General features: G+C 37.9%; 1 protein-coding gene across 7 annotated transcripts in view; it reads right to left on the reverse strand.

Annotated features, from left to right (window-relative positions):
- Window positions 1–19,750, reverse strand: part of FGGY (FGGY carbohydrate kinase domain containing) — a 529,413-nt gene that overhangs the window by 409,406 nt on the left and 100,257 nt on the right. Inside the window, exon 1 of one of the 7 annotated variants that reach the window (XM_074221312.1) lies at window positions 1,429–2,714. The exons of the other annotated variants lie outside the window; for them this stretch is intronic. The gene's annotated coding sequence lies outside the window, so the exon portion shown is untranslated. Of the gene's footprint in view, window positions 1–1,428; window positions 2,715–19,750 lie in introns of those variants that run through there. 7 annotated transcript variants of the gene reach the window in all.

The following is a 19,750-nucleotide window of genomic DNA, read 5'->3' on the forward strand; positions in this document are numbered from 1 at the left end:
TTTTCACTTCTAGTATGTATGTACATGTCCATGTGTCCATGCATATATTATACACATACCCACACTTCATCTCCTAGTCTTTTTGTTTGTTTGTTTTTGCAAGACAAATGGGGTTAAATGGCTTGCCCAAGGCCATACAGCTAGGTAATTATCAAGTGTCTGAGACTGGATTTGAACCCAGGTACTCCTGACTTCAGGGCTGGTGCTCCATCTACTGTGCCACCTAGCTGCCTCATCTCCTAGTCTTAAAATAAGCATCAATATTGTTAATTCATATCAATGTAACAAATAATTCTAAAATATATTTCGACAGTGTATTGTACAAAGAGGGAAAAATTCTAGTCCAGATCTCCTGCACTATGAGGTTGTTCTCAAGTTTGGAAACAGTCTCACATTGGACTCTCCTGCTGGCAGTTAAAGGGATTTCTCATCAACTTTTTGTCATGTGTCTTTGCAAGATAACAGTTAAATTCAGTGTTTCTGAACATAAATGTTCTTAGACTTTTGCCTTATCTGCAGCCAGGATAGTTAACTGTATGTGGGGAATGAAAAAGAAACTCTCCTTCTCCTCACAGAAATTCATCTAGGAGGGTTCAGTTGTTAAGTCCTCGAGTCTTCATTCTCATTTAAGACACAGTAATAGTATTCATAGCCTCTGCAGGACAAGCCCTTTAATTCTGGTACTCCACTATCATAAATCTAGGGCAGATAGGGTTGCAGTGTATAGAACATCAGTCCTGGAGTCAGGAGGACTGGAGTTCAAATTTGACCTCAGACACTTGATAGTTACTGGCTGTGTGACCTTGGGCAAGTCACTTAACCCTGACTGTCTCACATCCAAGGCCATCTTATGTCTTCCTTATTCATATCTAGCCATTGGATCCAGATGGCTCTGAAGCAGAAAGTGAGGTTGGAGACTTAGCACAGAACCCCTTCACTTCTATCCAATTCATGTGCTTGTCATGGCATCACCTCCTTGTTGCCATGGCCTTCAAGAAAGAAGGACAAACATTAATCAATCAGGGCTAAAAGAGAACTCAGGTCATCAAACACATCCTTATCACTGCTGTTTTTTTTTCTTCAGTCAGGGTTAGATGATTTGTCCAGGGTCACACATGGCTGATGTCAGATTTGAACACAGGTCCTCCTAACTCCAGGGCTGCTACCTTACTCCTACGATTTTTTAACAGAGAAAGCTGAAGCACACAAGAATGTGATTTGATCAGGACCATGGAGTATCTGAGGCACAACTTGATTTCAGATCTTTAGGGCAGGTGTTCTGTCTACTGGAGAACACTGGCTCCCATTTTTCTCAAAATCATAACAGATGCTTCATAAACATTTATTGATTGAATTAAATCAAATCAATATACATGGAGACAGACATTAAATGAGGAACAAAAATTTTTAATTTGAAAATGCACCCACCTTTGTGCAAAGTCTCTGAACCTCTACAAGGGTGATCAGACCATGGAAGAGGAAAGAAGGATAAACAACATTCTGCCCACTTGACACAGCCCCATCTCAGAGGAGATTTTTTGTTTACCTTATCATTTGGTTGGTTGTTTTTTATGAGTAGCAATCTGTACCAATGAAATAAATAAATACACTAATGAGATGAGAGATCCACTGAGGTATTAGCACAAAATCATTTTTTTCTTTCTTTTTTTGGGGGGGATGGACAATTTACAATGTGAACTCATGAGACTCCCAGTACCTTCCAAATCAAAAGATTTTTAAAAGTCTTGAGGCAACTGGTGATGTAGTAGATGGAGCAACTTATCTAGAAGTCATAAAGATCTCAGCTCAAACTCATCTTTGAGTATTTACTAGCTAGGAGACCCTGGCCAAGTCAATTAACCTCTGTCTACCTCCATTTCTTCAATTGTAAAACATTTCTAAGATCTATCTCAGAGGGTTGTTGTGAAAATCAAATAAATGTTTGTAAGTCCTCAAGGATTTAGACATGGAGGAGACTTGAGGACTTTCCATTTAATCTCTTCATTTTTCAAAGAAGGAAACTGAAGTGAATAAAAGGGTATGATTTACCAATATCACAAAGGTATCAATTCAATTTCTAATGCCGGGCCTCTGACTCCAACTCTGGTACTTTTCACCATACCATTTCCCCACAATGAAATGCTTTTCAACAAAGTCTCTAGCATTCTACCAATCAGATATATAGCAAATAAAACTACAGGACTTCACAGGTCCATAGATAAAGAGCTGCAAGGGGGTCTTTAGATTTTTTCCTTTGAAAGTTTCATTTTAGATTCTGTCAATAATTCTAATCCACCAAATAGCTTTTTGACCTCGATTCTGTCATCCACTATATGAGCTAGTCCTACCAGGTGGAGGGCAGCTGCAATTTTGTTAAGTATGACATGTTTTCATTGAAGTCATTTATGATACTGTTTAATAGGACAGATACAAGGACAGAGGCTTGTGACACACCAGAAGAGACATTGCTCCAGGATGACATTGTTCCAATAATCACTTATCTTGGGGGATAATGGTTTAGACAGCTTTAAATCATTTTTTTAAATTAGGCTTTTATTAACATATTTTATTGACATTTATTTTCTTATATTTCCATAGTTGTCTCCAGTATCCTTCCTTCTCCCCTTCCCAAATATCTATTCCACAAAATATATATTTTTTATTTTAGAAAGGTTTTATTTATTTTGAGTTTCATATAAATATTTTAAGAGGGAAAAAATCAGTACAACTGAGTGATACTTTAAAATGTCTTAAATTATGTGCAAGTATGAATTTTGCACCTCCACAAAGGCATGGGTTTGGGAAGACAGCCTTAAACCTCTCAACTGTACCATCAGTCTCTGCTTCCATTTTACCAATAATATGTAAGGATGGAAAGAAGGAAGGAAGAAAGGAGGGAGACAAAGAAAGAAGCAAGAAGGAAAGAAAAGAAAGGGGGAATGAAGAAGGGAGAGAAGAGAGAGGGAAGGAAGGAAAAGGGAAAAGGAGGGAGTAAAAGACAAAGGGAGAAAGGAGGGAAGGAAGGAGAGAAGGAAAATAGGAAGCAATGAGTAAGATAGGAAATAAGGGATAAAAGGAAAAATGAGAGAGGGAAGAAGGAATGAGAGGAGAAAAAAGAGTCAAGGAAAAAAGGAAGGAAGGGAGGAGGGAGGGAGGCAAGAAGAAAATGGAGAAGAGAGGAAACGATGAATAAAGGGAAAGAAGGAGAGAGGAAGGAAGAAATGGGAGAAAGATAAAGGAAGGGAAAAGAAGCAAGGAAAAAGGAAAGGAAGGTAGGAAAGGAAGAAGGGAATGAGGCTAAGAAAGGAAGGATATAAAGAAGAAAAGAGGGAGGGAAGGAAGGGGAAAGGGAAAGTAAAGAGGTAGAAAAGGAGGAGGCAAGGTATTACAATGATTAGAATTCTGGACTTGGGATAGATACAGAAGATCTGCATTCCAATCCTGCCCCAAAGACTCACCTGATCTTGGACAAGGCACATAATCTCCTCTGCTAAATGGATAAGATAAGTCACTGAGCCCCCTAGGTTGTTGTGAAGGTCATAAAAGGTAATATGCTTCAAATGGCTTTAACAAACTTAAAGTATTCCATGAACGATGGCTAGTATTATAATTTCCATTCAAAAAGATGGCATCCTACTCATCATGATTATCATCTATGTTTAAAGTTTGCAAAAACCTTTCCACATCTTGCCTCATTTGATCTAATCCTGTGAGGTTGGCTCCACAGAAATCATTATCACCATTTTACTCTGACTCTAAGAGAGGTGAAGCAATTAGCCCAAAGTCACAAAGCAAGGAGCTTTGTTACAGATGAAGAACCTGAGGCAAATAGGGTTGAAGCAGAAGTCAAGTTCATGGCCTCCACATACCCAGTCAGTTCTCTCAACTACTTGCTACGTCATACAGTTGATCAAAAGCTAAGCTGCATGTGACTTTGGGAATCCATTCATACAGAAAATGTTAATAAATCTGAATATATCACCTCGTCCAAAAAGGGGGAGAAAGGGCCAACGTCCTGGTAGAGTAGTCTATCAACTCTACCAGATGGTGGCCATTGTTGTCCTGCTGCTAAGGAAGAAGAAAAGCTCATTTTCTTTTCTCAAGTGCAGATTGATGATAAACCTATTTTCCAAAGGTCATCTCCCAAAATGAAAAATTGTGGGGGAGGAAAGGTTGTGTGAATCATTCTTCCTAGAAGTCTTGATGGGGTTCCTGTTTCTTAGAACTCATCCTCTAAAATAAGACTGTGGTTCTTTATCAACTTACTTTCACATCCACATTAAGGCTCTAAAATGTCCCATCTTCCTTTCTAGGAAGGGTCTGAATTCAGTCAAAATGTGCTTCTGATTTCAAAAGAAAAAGAAAAGAAAAAGTTACCTTGATTCTCATTTTGAAACATAATATAGGCAACCAAAGAAGCTAGCTCCAAATATAGAATGCCAGAGGTATCTCTTAAATCTTTCTTTAGATACAAAATATGTATTTAGTGAAGTACACTTAAATAACCAAGTAATCATTTAAGAAATTTCTCAAACCTCACAAATCTTAATAAAATCTTATTTTCTCCCAAATTATTTTCCTAAATGGATTTGTCTGTAAAACCTCTACGAAATTTAAAACATTGATGACTTTTTGGAACTGAAATTAGGGTTTCACATCAGAAAATAAAAAATGAAGGGGGCCTTTGAGGTCATCTCTCTTTCCAGACCAACTGCACAGTACACACCCCCACCCCATTCTACATTCTGGCCAAAGCTGGAACCATTTGTCATTCCTCATATTGGACAGTTCATATCTTCCTTCTGCCATTTTACAGGACATTTCTGCCTGGAATATGTTTCTTTTCTCCTGCTACCTCTTGTTCAGCTTAGCCCAAAAGGCCTGGCTCTCATTCCTCGAGCTTCTAAAGCCCACTTTTGGGCAGCTAGATGGCATTGGAGTCAGGAGAGCAGTAGTTTAAATCTGGACTCAGACACTTGACTCTTTCTAACTATATGACCTTGGGCAAATCACTTAACCCAGATTACTTCACATCCATGGCCATTTCCAGTCATCTTTATTCATATCTGACCATTGGACCCAGATGGTTCTGGAGGACAAAGCAAGGCTGGTGACTTAGCACAGCACCCCCTCACTCAAATCCAATTCATATACTTGTCATATCTCTCTGCTTCCGTGGTCTTCTTTGAAAATGAAGGACAAATATCATGCAAATGGCTATAGATATATAGATCTTGTATTTACCTGTGAATATGGTTTCTTCTTCCTTGTATTCCTTGTAGTATGCAAATGCCTTACATTCAGGGACTATTGGTATTGTTGTTATTCATCATTTAAAAGGACCAATAACATTAGAAGTCATGACTTGTGATTGGATTAGATTTAAATGAATTAGATTTTCACAGGGTTGCAAAAAGCCTTATTTTCTTTTCTAGTCAACGCATTTCAGTGAAAGGATAAAAGTCAAGATGACTGATGATGGCTTGGGATACAGTGGTTGACCTCGGGGTATTCAATGTCCAACCAAGCTTGAAGCTGTGCACAGCACCAACTTTGGCTAGCTATATGGCCATTGGAACAAATTGTTTTTATCCACTTATTGCACTGAAGGAAGTATTCACATGCTTAGGATAGACAGTCCCCAACTTGTTGGTGATTTTGAGGTCTAGCAGTTACCTCAATACAGTTTGGCCTGTCTGCCGATATGGCTTCTTGGGGTGTGGTTGCTGTACATGCTACAACTTCTTGGAGCCACAAAGAGTATCCCTATTATCCTGGTTATTATAACCATAGTACCCATAACAGTGCCTAGGACCTACTCATGACCTGATTGATCTAGACTAATCCCTTCCTTTTCATGAATTTATAAACTAATAACCTGAGAGGTGAAATGATTTGCACAAGGTCTCAGAGATAGTAAATAGAAGATTTGATATCTGAACCTACATCCCTGACACTAAACTAGGTCTCACCTACACTCTTACAACATGCAAATGCAAGGTCTAAAAATTCTATCTCATTGACCACTGCTTGTGTTTCCCTCGGGTCAGCTGATACCATTTTAGCAACTCCTCTATTTTTCCTAAATGAGACTACGTGATCCCCTGACCCACTTTGCAGTGTTACATTTTCAACTATAAAAAGACTGTTCAATATATTAGCTTCAGCAATAAGAGAAGAAAAAGAAATTGAAGAAATTAGAATTAGAATTGGGAAGGAAGAGACAAAATTCACTCTTTGCAGATGACATGATGGTATACCTAAAGAATCCAAAAAAACTCATCTAAAAAACTACTAGAAATAATTAGCAACTTTAGCAAAGTAGCAAGATATAAAATAAACCCTGACAAATCCTCAACATTTCTATGTATGACTAGCAAGATATAGCAGAAAGAGCTAAAAAGAGAAACCCCATTCAAAGTAACCTCAAACAATATAAAATAGGTGGGAGTCTACCTGCCAAGGGAGATTCGAAAACTTTTTGAAAACAATTACAAAACACTGCTGACACAAATAAAAAAAAGATTTAAATAACTGGGCAAACATCAACTGTTCATTGATAGGTCAAGCTAATGTAATAAAAAATGACAATTCTATCAAAACTAAACTACTTGTTTAGTGCTCTATGAATCAAAATTCCAAGAAATTACTTTAATGAGTTAGAAAAAGTTACAAGTAAATTTATATGGAGAAATAAAAAGTCAAGAATTTCCAGGAATTCAATGAAAAAAAGTACAAAAGAAGGGGGCTTAGCTTTACCAGATCTAATATTATATTATAAAGCATTACTCATCAAAACTGGTATTAGCTAAGAAATAGAGTGGTAGATCAGTGGAATGGACTAGATGCAATAGCAGGAAACGATTCAATTATAGTAATCTGCTGTTTGATAAACCCAGAGTCCAGCTATTGGGATAAAAACTGTTGGGAAAATTGGAAGTTAGTATTGAAGAAACTTAGAGTAGACCAGCACCTCACACCCTATACCAAGATAAGATCCTAATGGATACAGGATTTAGACATAAAAATCAATATTATTAGCAAACTAGAAGATCAAGGAGTAGTTTACCTGTCAGATCTATGGAAAGGGAAGCAGTTTATGACCAAGAAAGAGATGGAGAACATCATTAAAAACAAACTAGATAATTTTGAGTACATTAAATTAAAAACTTTTGCACAGACAAAACCATTGTAACCAAAATCAAAAGAAATGTAGTAGGGGGCGGAGCCAAGATGGCAACAAGAAGGGATCAAGTCTTAGGCTCTCTCTGATAAAATTAATAAGCTAAGGACTCTAACTAAACTTTTGAGAGACAGAACCCACAAAGGGACCCAGCGAGGCAGTTCTCCTACTCAAGGTAACCTGGGAAAGAGCAGAAAGGCTCTGCTTCCCCGGGTCAGAGCCCGCCAGAGGGTTGGCCCACCAGAACGAAAGAACTTCAGCCTCCTGGAGGCAGCCCCAGGGTGCTGGGAGCCCCAGCTCACAGCAATGGGGGAGTCTCCAGAGCTACACCCCTAGGAACACTGGGCACAAAGTGGGGGAACAGCAGGGGACCTCTGCCAGAGCAAGCACCTGGAGCCCAGCCCTCAGGGCACACAGAGAACAGTCTGGTCTTTCGGGAGCCCAGATCCAGAAACAGAAGCAGAGGAGCCAGTAAGCAGGAGCCCCCAGGGAATGAGACCATTGAGCTGAGGGAGGAGAGTGAAGAGAGACTGCAGAGCTCTGTCCTCTGCCTCTGGAACAGGACTCTGGGGCTCTGGCCACATTCAGAACCTGACTGCAGTCTAGACCTCCCTATAGAACAGCAGGGCCCCCTCCGCCTCAGCCCCGTGGCAGAAGGGGGCGCTTATGGTCATTCACAGACCAGGAGGGAGGACAGAGCCTCACACACTGAGACCCTTGTGGGACTGTCCCAAAAGCTCAGGAAGCACCCCAAAACCAGGCCCAGGCTGGGAAAATGAGCAAGCAGAGAAACAAGAGGAACACCATTGAGAAATATTTTGCAAATGAGCCCAAGAAGGTTCAAAACACTCAGTCTGAAGATGAGGAAGCACAAGCTCCTGCATCTAAAGACTCCAAGAAAAACAGAAATTGGCCTCAGGCTATGACAGAGCTCAAAAAAAGACTTTGAAAATCAAATGAGGGAGTTAGAAGAAAAACTGGGAAAAGAAATGAGAGAGATGCAGGAAAAACATGAAAATGAAGTCAGCAGCCTAGTCAAGGAAATCCAAAAAAATGCTGAAGAAAATAGCATGCTAAAAACCATCCTAGGTCAAATGGATAAAACAGTTCAAAAAGTTATTGAGGAGAAGAATGCCTTAAAAAGCAAAATTGGCCAGATGGAAAAAGAGATAAGAAAACTCTCTGAGGAGAACAAATCCTTCAGACAAAGAATAGAATTCAGGGAGATTGATGAATTTACCAGAAATCAGGAATCAATACTTCAAAACCAAAAAAAAAATGAAAAATTAGAAGAAAATGTGAAATATCTCATTGAAAAAAACAACTGATATGGAAAACAGACTTAGGAAAGATAATTTAAAAATTATTGGAATACCTGAAAGTCTTGATCAGGAAAAGAGCTTTGGCATCATTTTCAAAGAATTACTACAGGAAAATTACCCTGATATTCTAGAACTAGAGGGCAAAATAGAAATGAAGAGAATCCACCAATCCCTCCGAGAAAGAGATCCCAAAAAACCAACCCCTAGGAATATTATAGCCAAGTTCCAGAACTCCCAAGTCAAAGAGAAAATATTACAAGCAGCCAGAAGGACACAGTTCAAATATCGTGGAGCTGCCGTCAGGATCACACAGGACTTAGCAGCAACTACATTGGAAGCTTGTAGGGCTTGGAATATAATATACTGGAAGGCAAAAGAGCTTAGAATGCAGCCAAGAATGAACTACACAGCAAGGCTGAATGTCCTCTTCCAGAGAAAAAGATGGACTTTCAATGAACCAGGGGAATTTCAAATGTTCCTTTTTGAATGGCCAGAGCTGAACAGAAGGTTTGATCTTCAGATACAGGACTCAGGTGAAGCATAGAGAGTGGAGGAGAAGGGGAAAATATGAGGGACTTAATGATGATGATGAACTGCATATATTCCTGCATAGAAAAATGACACTGATAATACTCATATGAACCTTCTCAGTTAATAGAGCAGGTAGGAGCTTTTATAGATGAAGCACAGGAGAAAGCTGAATTTGAAGACAAAATATGGTGTAAAAATGTAGTCAATAGAAAAAAGGGGAAATGTAATGGGAGAAAGAAAAAGGAGAGGGGGAATAGGCCAAGATATTACATATAATAAGATTGTTCTTTATTACAATGAACTATTGCAATGATATGGAAGGAGGGAGGCAAGGGGGAATGAGGGAACCTTTGCTATCATCAGAGGTGGCTAGGAGAGGAAACAGCAAATATACTCAATGGGGTAAAGACAACTGGAGTAAGAAGGAGGGGGGAGCAGGGGGAAGGGGTGGGGATGTGAATAAAGGAGGAGAGGATGGACCATGGGAGAAGAGTGGTCAGATATAACACATTTTCTTTTTTACTTCTTGCAAGGGGCCAGAAATGGAAGGCCTGTCCAGGACCATAGGGCCAGGTGGATGCTAGGCCTAAGGGGTGGTATAGGGGCTCAGGACCTCTTGGCCCCAGGATCAGGAATCTGTCTGCTGTGCCACTCAGTGACCCTACAGTAGAGTCAGAGTGAAAGGAGAGAGAGAAAATATAGTACATGGTAGTGGAGAAATAAGAAAGGAGGGAGTTGTGATCAGCAATGGCAATGTTGGAAAAATATGGAAGTAACTTTTGCAATGGACTTACCATAAAGAATGTGATCTACCAATGACAGAGTTGTTGGTGTTAGAACAAAGACTGAAGCACATTTATTATTATTATTATTTGGGGGAGGATGCAGGGCAAATGGGGCTGGGTGGCCTGGCTGGAGACGCATAGCAGGGTGATTGTTGGTTGTCTGAGGCCAAATTTGGACCCAGGTGTTCCCGACTCAAGGGCCAATGCTCTGTCCGCCACCCAGCCACCTCTACTATTATTACTATTTTGGTTTATTTTGGGTCTTTTTTTTCCTTCGTTTTGGTTTTTGCAGGGCAGTGGGGATCGGGTAGCTTGCATGTCATACGGCTGGGTGATTGTTGGGTCTACGGGGCTGGATGTGGGCTCGGGTGCTTGTGGCTCCAGGGCTGGTGCTTCGTCCATTGCACCACCTGGCCAAACCTACAATTATTACTATTATTTTTTTAATTTTAATTTTTTTCTCTCCCCTTTATTGCTCAAGCAAGTCTATATTTATTGGGGGGAGGGGTATTTCATTTACTCTTTTTTTTATTTTTTTTATTTTTTTTAATTTTTATTAAAGATATTATTTGAGTTTTACAGCTTTCCCCCAATCTTGCTTCCCTCCCCCACCCCCACCCCACAGATAGCACTCTGTCAGTCTTTACTTTGTTTCCATGTTGCACCTCAATCCAAATTGGGTGTGATGAGAGAGAAATCATATCCTTAAAGAGAACGGAATTCTCAGAGGTAACCAGATCAAACTCGTTTACTCTTAAAACAAGAATATTTTATTAATATAAAAAAAAACATTTGTACAAAATGAGAATAAAAAAATAAAATAAAAATAAAAAAGGAAAGAAATGTAGTAAGTTGGGAAACTATTTTTTATAACTAGTATTTCTGACAAAGGACTCATTTCTAAAATATACAGAGTACTGAATCAAATTTTCAAAAAACAAGCTATTCCCCAGTTGAAAAATGGTCAAGGGATACACAAAGGCAATTTACAGCTGAGGAAATCAAAGGGATCCATAGTCATATGAAAAATTGCTCTAAATCATTCATTATTAGAGAAATGCAAGTTAAAACATCTCTGAGATACCACCTCACACCTCTCAGACTGGCCAATATGACCATAAAGGACAATGATCAATGTTGGAAGGGATGTGGGAAATCTGGGACACTAATACATTGTTGGTGGAGCTGTGAACTCATACAGCCTTTCTGAAGAACATGGAACTATTGCCAAAGGGCAAAAAAATGTGCATACCCTTTGATCCAGCAATATCACTACTGGGTCTATACCCTGAAGAGACTATGAAAAAAGGGTAAAACCATCACTTGTACAAAAATATGCAAAGCAATATGTTTGTGGTGGCAGAGAACTAGAAATTAAGTGAATGTCCTTCAATTGAGGAACGGCTTAGCAAACCGTGGTATAATGGAACTCTATTGTTCTATTAGAAACCAGAAGGGATGGAAAATCAGGGAAGCCTGGAGGGATTCGCATTAACTGATGCTGAGCAAGATGAGCAGAACCAGAACCAAAAAAACTTTGGACACCCTAACAGCAACATGGGGATGATGATCAAACTTGATGGACTCGCTCATTCCATCAGTGCAACAATCAGGGTCAAATTGGGGCTGTCTGCGATGAAGAATATCATCTGTATCCAAAGAAAGAATTGTGGAGTTTGAACAAAGACCAAAGACTATTACCTTCAATTTAGAAAAAAATATCCATTATCTTATTATGTAATTTTTGCTATCTCTTATACTTTATTTCTCATCCTTAAGGATATGATTTCTCTCTCATTACATTCAACTGAGATCAGTGTATACCATGGAAACAAAGTAAAGACTAACAGACTGCCTTCTGTGGGTGGGGGGGACAAGAATGGGGAGGGGGAATTGTAAAACTCAAAATAAATAAAATTATTCTTAAAAAATAAAAAGACTGGTTACCTAAGCATGGTGGGGGGAAGGAGGCAAAATCATTCAAAACATTTTGCTATTTTACGAAACAAATCACACAGCGCCTAAATTTTGAGACAACATGGGGTTATAGAACTAGTAAAAATAAGGTGAAAGTCATATGGACTGCTGGAGGTACAGTGGGTAGAGCATCAGACCTGGAATCCAGAAGACTTATGTTCCTAAGTTCAAATCTAGTCTCAGATACTTCCTAGTTATGGGACCCCAGACAAGTCATTTAACCCTAATTGTCTCCAGTTCCTCATGTGTCAGAAGAGCTGGAGAAAGAAATGGCAAACCACTCCAATATCTTTGCCTAAGAAAATCCCATTTAGAGTAATGAAGAGTCAGACGTGATTAAAAGGACTGAACAATAGCAATAACCAGAAAGGCACATAATCACCGAATTTAAGAATATAAAAGGCAATTCAGGTGCCATCTTGCCCCAAAACCTCTCTACAACTTCCTGGATAACTAGGATGGTAGATAAAATTGGATTGGAAGTTAGGAAATCCTAGATTCAAAGCCTGCCTTAGGCTACGTGATATTGCATTTTTGCTTTTCTGAATCTCTATTTCCTCATCTGTAAAATGATGGGTTTGAACTGGATAACCTCTGATTTCCCTTCTAGCTCTGATTTTATGATCTTATGACCACCCCCCAGTCAATTGCCTCAAATGAGTCAGAATCACTCAAATGAGGAAGCCCCACCAACTTTTCAAAAGTTCTAATTTCTGAGAATCATTTTTATATCAAATCTAAAAATAAGAATATGCAATTTTCACCCATGGCTTATGTTTATCCTCTAGAGAGGGAACATGACTTTCATTATGTGTTAGCTCTTGGCAGCTCCCAAAGTTTTGGGGATCCAGAGGCAGCTTGGTTGAAGTGGAAGGTTTGAGAGGAAAGGCTTCGTTGACAATCCATTGAGAGACAGATTTGGATATATTGGCGTCACTGATTTGCTTGACCAACATTGATGGTGAGCCAAGGTGTCTTACTGATACAGGAGGAAGAAAAATCAATTCAAAGATCAAAAGATTCCTGCAGCATCCAGATCATCACCAATAGTCCTGTTTCCTATCAAATCAGGCCATGGGGCAGAATGGTTCAGACGGTAAAGGAGGATGCCATACACAGCACAGCCCTCACTAGAATAAACATAAGATTAATGACTTGGTTGGCATGACAAAGGATGACTATTGTTGTTTTAGCTCTTTAAATAGCTAAAACTAATAAGTCCCTTCCTAAACTTCACTTCTGAAGGTCAAACAGTGCAAGTATGGAAACTGAGGCAGCATTGGACCAGTGGGGAAAAAAGCAGTGAAGAAAGTCATTACCTTGGAGTCCTACAAACTGGATTCCAGTCTTCCCTTTTGACATTTACTATTTGTGGGAATTTTGATAAGTCACCTCATCTCTCTGTGTTCTACTTCTCTCCAAAATGAGGGGCTTTGGACTGGATAGTGTGAACAAGAAGAGTCCTTTGGGAAAACAAAACCCTGTATGTGTGATGGGTGTGGAAGAGGATTCATCCAGGACTCACATTTTGATTTACATGAGAAAATTCAAAAGAGAGAACTTTTATGACTCTCGCTACTATAGCAAAGTCTTGACAGGGGGTGAAAGGACTTAAGGCTCTCCAGGAACATCAAACTAGAGAAACCCCAGACAGAAGATGAATCCAGGAAAATTTGGGCTCAAGAGACTGAACATTTAAACACAGGAAATTAGCACCTGGAAGAACCTGGTTAAATGTAGCCTTTGTGGGAAACAGTTTAACCAGAAAACCTGCTTTGGATGATTATTAGGAAACGCATTAAACATGAAACCCTGTGTGTTACCACAGGGATTGTCTATGATGCAATTTTAATCAATCTTTAATTTTGCCATAACCCGTACTTTCTCCTTCATTGCTGTTGGTTGATTCCAGAGTGCTTGTTTGGATTTTCTTGGTCTCTCTTTCATAATCCATCTTAACACAATTCTGCCATTTGTTTCAGGTTCAATTTAGGAAGATACAAGTGATATTTCTGGATGCTATTGAAAACTTCAAGTGAGAGGGGAAATTTCCTTCTAATAAAGTCCATTTTTACTTTATAACAATTGTCCTTTTGAGAATTTCTCTTGTATTAAGATTAAATCTACCTGACTTTATCTTCCTTCTTTTGCTCCTAGTTGTGTCTTCTTGGATGAAGAAGGAGCAATCTGTTTTTTCTACCATGTGATGTTTTTTCAAATGTTAAAAGAGCCCTCAAAAGTCCAAAGACAGATCTCTTTTCAAAACTAAAACACTCGACTTTACAGAATCATAGATTTCTACACTGAAAAAGTCCTTTGAGGTTGACTGATCCAGCTACTTTACTTTAAACTTAGAGCTAGAAGAATGAAATTAGTCCCTTGACTCTGGATATGTAGGTCGTAGAAGTAGGTAGGAGAGCTGAAATTCATCACAGGTTCTCTGACTCCAAATCACGTGTCCATTATAGTTCAATAAACAGTTTCTTCAACTGACGGTTTCATGACATGATTTCCAGGGCTCATCCATTGTGTTCAACTTCCTTCCCACATTCATGAATTGGGGAAGTCAGAGGAAACCCAAAGACTGAAAGGATTCCCATAGTGACCAGTACAGAGCTCATGATGCAGTTCCCCAAATACTTACAATAATTATCCTTAGTGACAAAATATTATTGTGGAAACAGAACCAGACTAAGTCAGAACAAGCCAAGCCTGAGCCCATTCCCTGAAATCTAATGACCCTTTTACATGAGCAAGTGATGCTGATAATTTTTTTTCCATTTGCAACTTACATAGGCATTATAATGTATCAAAGGAGGGGATTTCCATACCAAGAAGTCTTCATTTAAATGTAATCAGAAGTACAATGGTTGAATCCATCAAGTGTTTAATAAATGTCAAAGTATTTAATAAATTCTTTGTGCCAATCAATGTGTCAAGCATATGATTACTTCTTTGCATCAAAAGTCCACATGGTACCCTTCTTCTACTATAAACTCTAAAACATCAGTCAGAATAAACAGAATGGTTCTTTCCCTAATTGGGAAGTGGTTTGTAGAATCCTTATCCCCCTGGTCAATAATTGAGAGTGTGAAATTTCTTGAAAGAAGTATTATTTTTGGACTCCCCAGTAAATTCTCCATTGTTTCAGAGGCTGAGGAGAGAATTTTCTGGTTAACTGTAAAGAAAGACCATTGGGATTTAGAACAGTCAACAGTGCTCTCTTGGAAAGGCTAGGGTATAGTGAAGCATTAACAGTCTGTGACACAAATATTTAAAGGAGATTTCAAGGAATTTCATCAACAGAACTTACCCCAGAGGCAAGGCTGGGGAAGTGAGATCTTTATCATTTTCAGCAGAGAAAATTACAGGGTGACTCCTCAAGGGAAAGTTCTCAATATCCTAAAACACCAAAAGACTGCAACTTGGCCAGATATGGAAACAGATCCCACTCAGGACACCAAGGAGGAAGCATCTGTGACAGGGCAAAAGCCTTGAAAGAAAACAGAGATCACTTTGCCAACCAGAAATGACTTGAAGGAAAACTTACACTAAAAAAAAAAATCATTCCTCTAAAACAAGAAAGTCAAAGAAGCCCCAAGACTATGTATCTGAATTGGTGGAACAGATATCTCCAATTTTGAGTATGAGACAATAAAAGTCAATATACTCAATCAAGCATTCTGATAAAATAGAAATCTTAAGAATCTAATAGAAAAAACTACTTTGATTTCACAATCATCTGTTAAGTAGTAGAGAAACTCTCTGGGAGAAAAAGCTAATAAATATTCTATGTGTTGGCAATGTTTTTTCTGATTAAAATCCTTAATACCTATCAGAACAAGCAAAGGAAAAAGAAAACATCATTACCATGATCACTGTGACAAATGGAGGATATAGAGTTAAAAGACACAAAATGTGATCAGTATGGTCCAATGATTGTTCAGAAATGTTATCTCAATAGTTGCAAAATGATCCACATTAAAAAAAAAATCAACTTTATATATATGATCAGTGTGGATGAGAATTCAGAGATCAATCAAATTTGGGTACTTAAAGGGAAAAAACCCTACTCAATATACTAAATATATAAACTCAATATATACTAAAACCCCATATATACTTTAGACTTCCAAGTTTTCATAGGCATCAGAGAGTGCACCTAGATCTAAGTTCATAAATGTAATCATTTGGAAGACCATTCATGGATCAATTAAAGAAGTCTGAGCATCAGTGAGAGAAACTTTATAAATGTAAAAATTTGTAATAAACAATTCAATTATCAATCAAATTTTAGTATGCATTATAAAATCTACCAAAGGGAAAAGTCCTGTCAATATGAGACTAGGGTCAATAATTTGTATGGCAAAATCAACAGTGAATATCAAAGAATACAGATGGAAGAAATCCCATAAATAGGATCAGACCCACACTAGGGAGAAACTTTCCAGATGTGATCAGAATTTAAGAATATTCAGAGACCAATCAAATTTGACTCAGTATCATAAAATCCACAAAATGCTCACTCTACAAAAGTAATGTGATGAAGAATTCCGATATCATGCAAGTTTTTATATGTGTCAAAAAAATCTACCAGGAGTAAAAACTCTAAAAATATGATCAGGGAGGGAAAGGATTCAGTCACAAATCTCACCAGTCATCAGAGATTTCACATTTGTCAAGACAGTTAGTCAAGGTAGTAGAAAATTCCTAAACTCTCATGAGACCATTTTAGGGGAAAAGTGCAGAGTATGTATATGTGTGTGTGTGTGTGTGTGTGTGTGTGTGTGTGTGTGTGTTTGTGTGTGTGTGTGTGTATACATATAAATATATGATGAGTATAGGAGAGGATTCAGCCTGCTCTCAAATTTTTATAGATATCAAAAAATACATAAGAGAAAAACTATAACACTCTCAATACTATGACATAAATTATCAATTGGAAACAGGCCTTAGGGTTCATCAGAAACTTTACACTAGAGAAATCCTAAAATCTGAGAAAAATCTTTACTCAGAGATTGGATATTTGTGTTCAGGAAGAGAATACATGAAAAAATTCAGACTTACCAGATCAAGAGGAGTTGATCTCATGCTCATCATGACTATATTATTTTTTTCAAGATGCTTTTTGGAAAAAAGTCATTTAATCTAAATTGATAATGTTAATGTCTCAAGCATTCATCTGTATTTTTTAATTGCAGAAGCTTTGTAGGAGAGTGGAGAAAGGGATAGACTTGGGTTGGGGTCTCCAAGTAATGGTAAATGATAAAAGAGTTAATAGTCTCTCTCAATGGAAGAGGTTTCAGACCAAGAAAATGACTACAACTCTCCATGATAAAAATATAACCATCAGCAAAGAAAGAATGAAGGAATAAGAACTTTATTCTGTGCCAGGCTTGTGTTAAATGTTGCTATAGTTGTTGGTGAGTTGTTTCAGTCATGATCAACACTTAATAGCCCAAATCAGGATTTTCTTGGCAGACACAATGGATTGGTTTGCCAGCTCCTTCTCCAGCTCATTTTACAGATGAGGAAACTGAGGTAAACAGGGTTAAGTGACTTGTCACCCAACAAGTAACTGTCTGAGGTCAGATTTGAACTCCAGGCTTGGTCCTCTGTCCACTATGTTATTTATCTTTCTTTCATGCTAAGGGGTGTATATAGAAATATAAACAGGGGGTAAAAAAAAAACAGTACCTATCTTTAATGAACTTCTAGCCTAAGGGAGCCTTGGGTTCAGTACAGAAATACTTGGATGAGAAAGTGCCAGGGAGGATAAGTTAATCCACAGGGCCATTAAGTCTCTCACCCCCTAACAGCAATAATGGCTCCTGTGTCCATTGGACTGTGGAGGAGATAGATAAAGGTGCCAGAACCATATAAGCAAAATAGGTGACAAAAAAACTTAAGGTAAATTATCAGCAGTCTTTGAATCCCCAATCACTAAACATTTTAGTTACTATTTAGTTTATTTAAAAAATTATTTTATCTGTTAAGAAATAAAAGAACTATTTCTATAATATAGAACAGAAAAATGATTGTACATGAAACTAATCTTTTAATATGTATAATTTGCTATAAATATGACAGATATCATGCAATCTTTTTCCCTTTATTTTCCCTTCCTCCTCCCCTCACGTTATAGATAGTTACCATTAGAATATATATATATATATATATATATATATATATATATATTTGTAAAAGCATATTTTATATGAAATCAAATTTAACCTCTTAGAATGTTCCTTATTGCATCATCCCCTCTAATTCATCGAGGTAGGATGAGAAAGGGAATGGAAGGCAAGGGACTGGATGCATATGACAGTTATAGCTGTAATGATAAATTTTCCATAATATTTATAAGAAGGCTGGGGGATGGAGGCCCAAGATCCAAGTCTTGCCTCTGACATCTACTGAGATGTTTATCATTAGTGAGTTATCCAGGTAATTCTTTTGCATCAGTGTGTAAATTCTCACTTCTCGGCTATGCTCATTCCAATTCACAATATATCCTTGTATTAGAAAAGCCCAGTGTCTCCCTACATCTTTCCTTCTAAACACAGAGCATATCACCCAAAATACACAAGAAGATTCTTTGCCAACTTGAGGAATTATTTATGAAATTTTCATCCTCCTGGTAAATAAATGAATTAGTTTGAAATATCTGAATAGAACTTTTAATTATTGTCCATCAGTGAATTCTTTCTTTACTGTTTCAGAGAACTACAGTGGGAATTGCCTAGCGAACCTTGAAGAATGATTGTGGTATTCAAAATGACCAACAATGCTCTGCTGAAAGGTCTGCAGAGTAATGAAGCCATAATTGTCTGGGAAACAGATTAACAGTCTGTCTTGGGGGCAAGGCTGGGGAAGTGGTAATTTTTATGTTTCCACTAGTGAAAAACTACACAGTGACTCATTTAGGGAAATTTCCCAATCGCTTAGAACATAGGAGTATACCTTGGCAAGAATTGGAAATGCAGCTCCCTCAAAATACTAGAAGGAAAGCATGTTTGACAGGGCCAAGTGCTGGGTAGACTCATGGAAAAGAAACCCTACAATTGTCATCAGTGGACAAAGAACAATTTAGAGTCATTGCCTCTCTGGTTATGATCAAACCATATAAGATGATCTCCATATAAATATGATCAATCTGATTAAAATTATTGCAGGCAATCAAAACTGACTGTCCATCAGAGTATCTATATAGAGGAGAAAGCTAGTGTATGTTATGAGTGTGGCAAAGGGTTTGTTTAGAACTATTAACTCACTATATATCATAAGCTAAATCTGCATAACTACAACTTCTCTCCCTTTGTCCTAGTTTGTCTTCAAGATATAATTGGAAAATATCTTATTCCTTTTCTACAGTATGCCCTTTCCAATCCTTGAAGACAGTTCTCATGATGCTCAGAGAGATCTTTTCTGAAAACCATTCTAAGGTGGATAAAAGTATAGAATGATTTTTGAAGAAGAATTAAGTGTTTTCTATATATTTTTCATAGGATTTCAGAGAATGAGAATTATTCTATATATTATGAACTGAAGAGAACAAAGGAAAATAAATCAAAAACCTCTTCCACATCTTAGCTTTTCAAAGGAGGCATCTTAGAAAAGTGGAGCGGGCAAAGGTTCTAGATTAAAAGGCAAATATTTCAAACTTCACTCTTCTCTGAATCCCCCTGAAGCTATGGGTTAGTCAGTTAATTTTTCTGGTTCTCATTCCCTCTGTCTGTAAAATACTGAGGTTGAAATAGATGAGCTCTATTATTTTCTTCAGGTCTCAACTTTGAAAATCAACAATGCTTGGACACACTTACCATATCTTTTTGCAAGACTTTTCCTCTTCAGTTTCAATATCCTCAATCCCTTTCATCAATTATTGATTAGTATAGTCAATTGCCCTTGCTGTATCCCATTAGTCTCTTCTGGAAGCTCCCCAGCTTTAA

Source organism: Macrotis lagotis, chromosome 2, assembly GCF_037893015.1.
Source record: "Macrotis lagotis isolate mMagLag1 chromosome 2, bilby.v1.9.chrom.fasta, whole genome shotgun sequence".
Taxonomy (NCBI): Eukaryota; Metazoa; Chordata; class Mammalia; order Peramelemorphia; family Peramelidae; genus Macrotis; species Macrotis lagotis.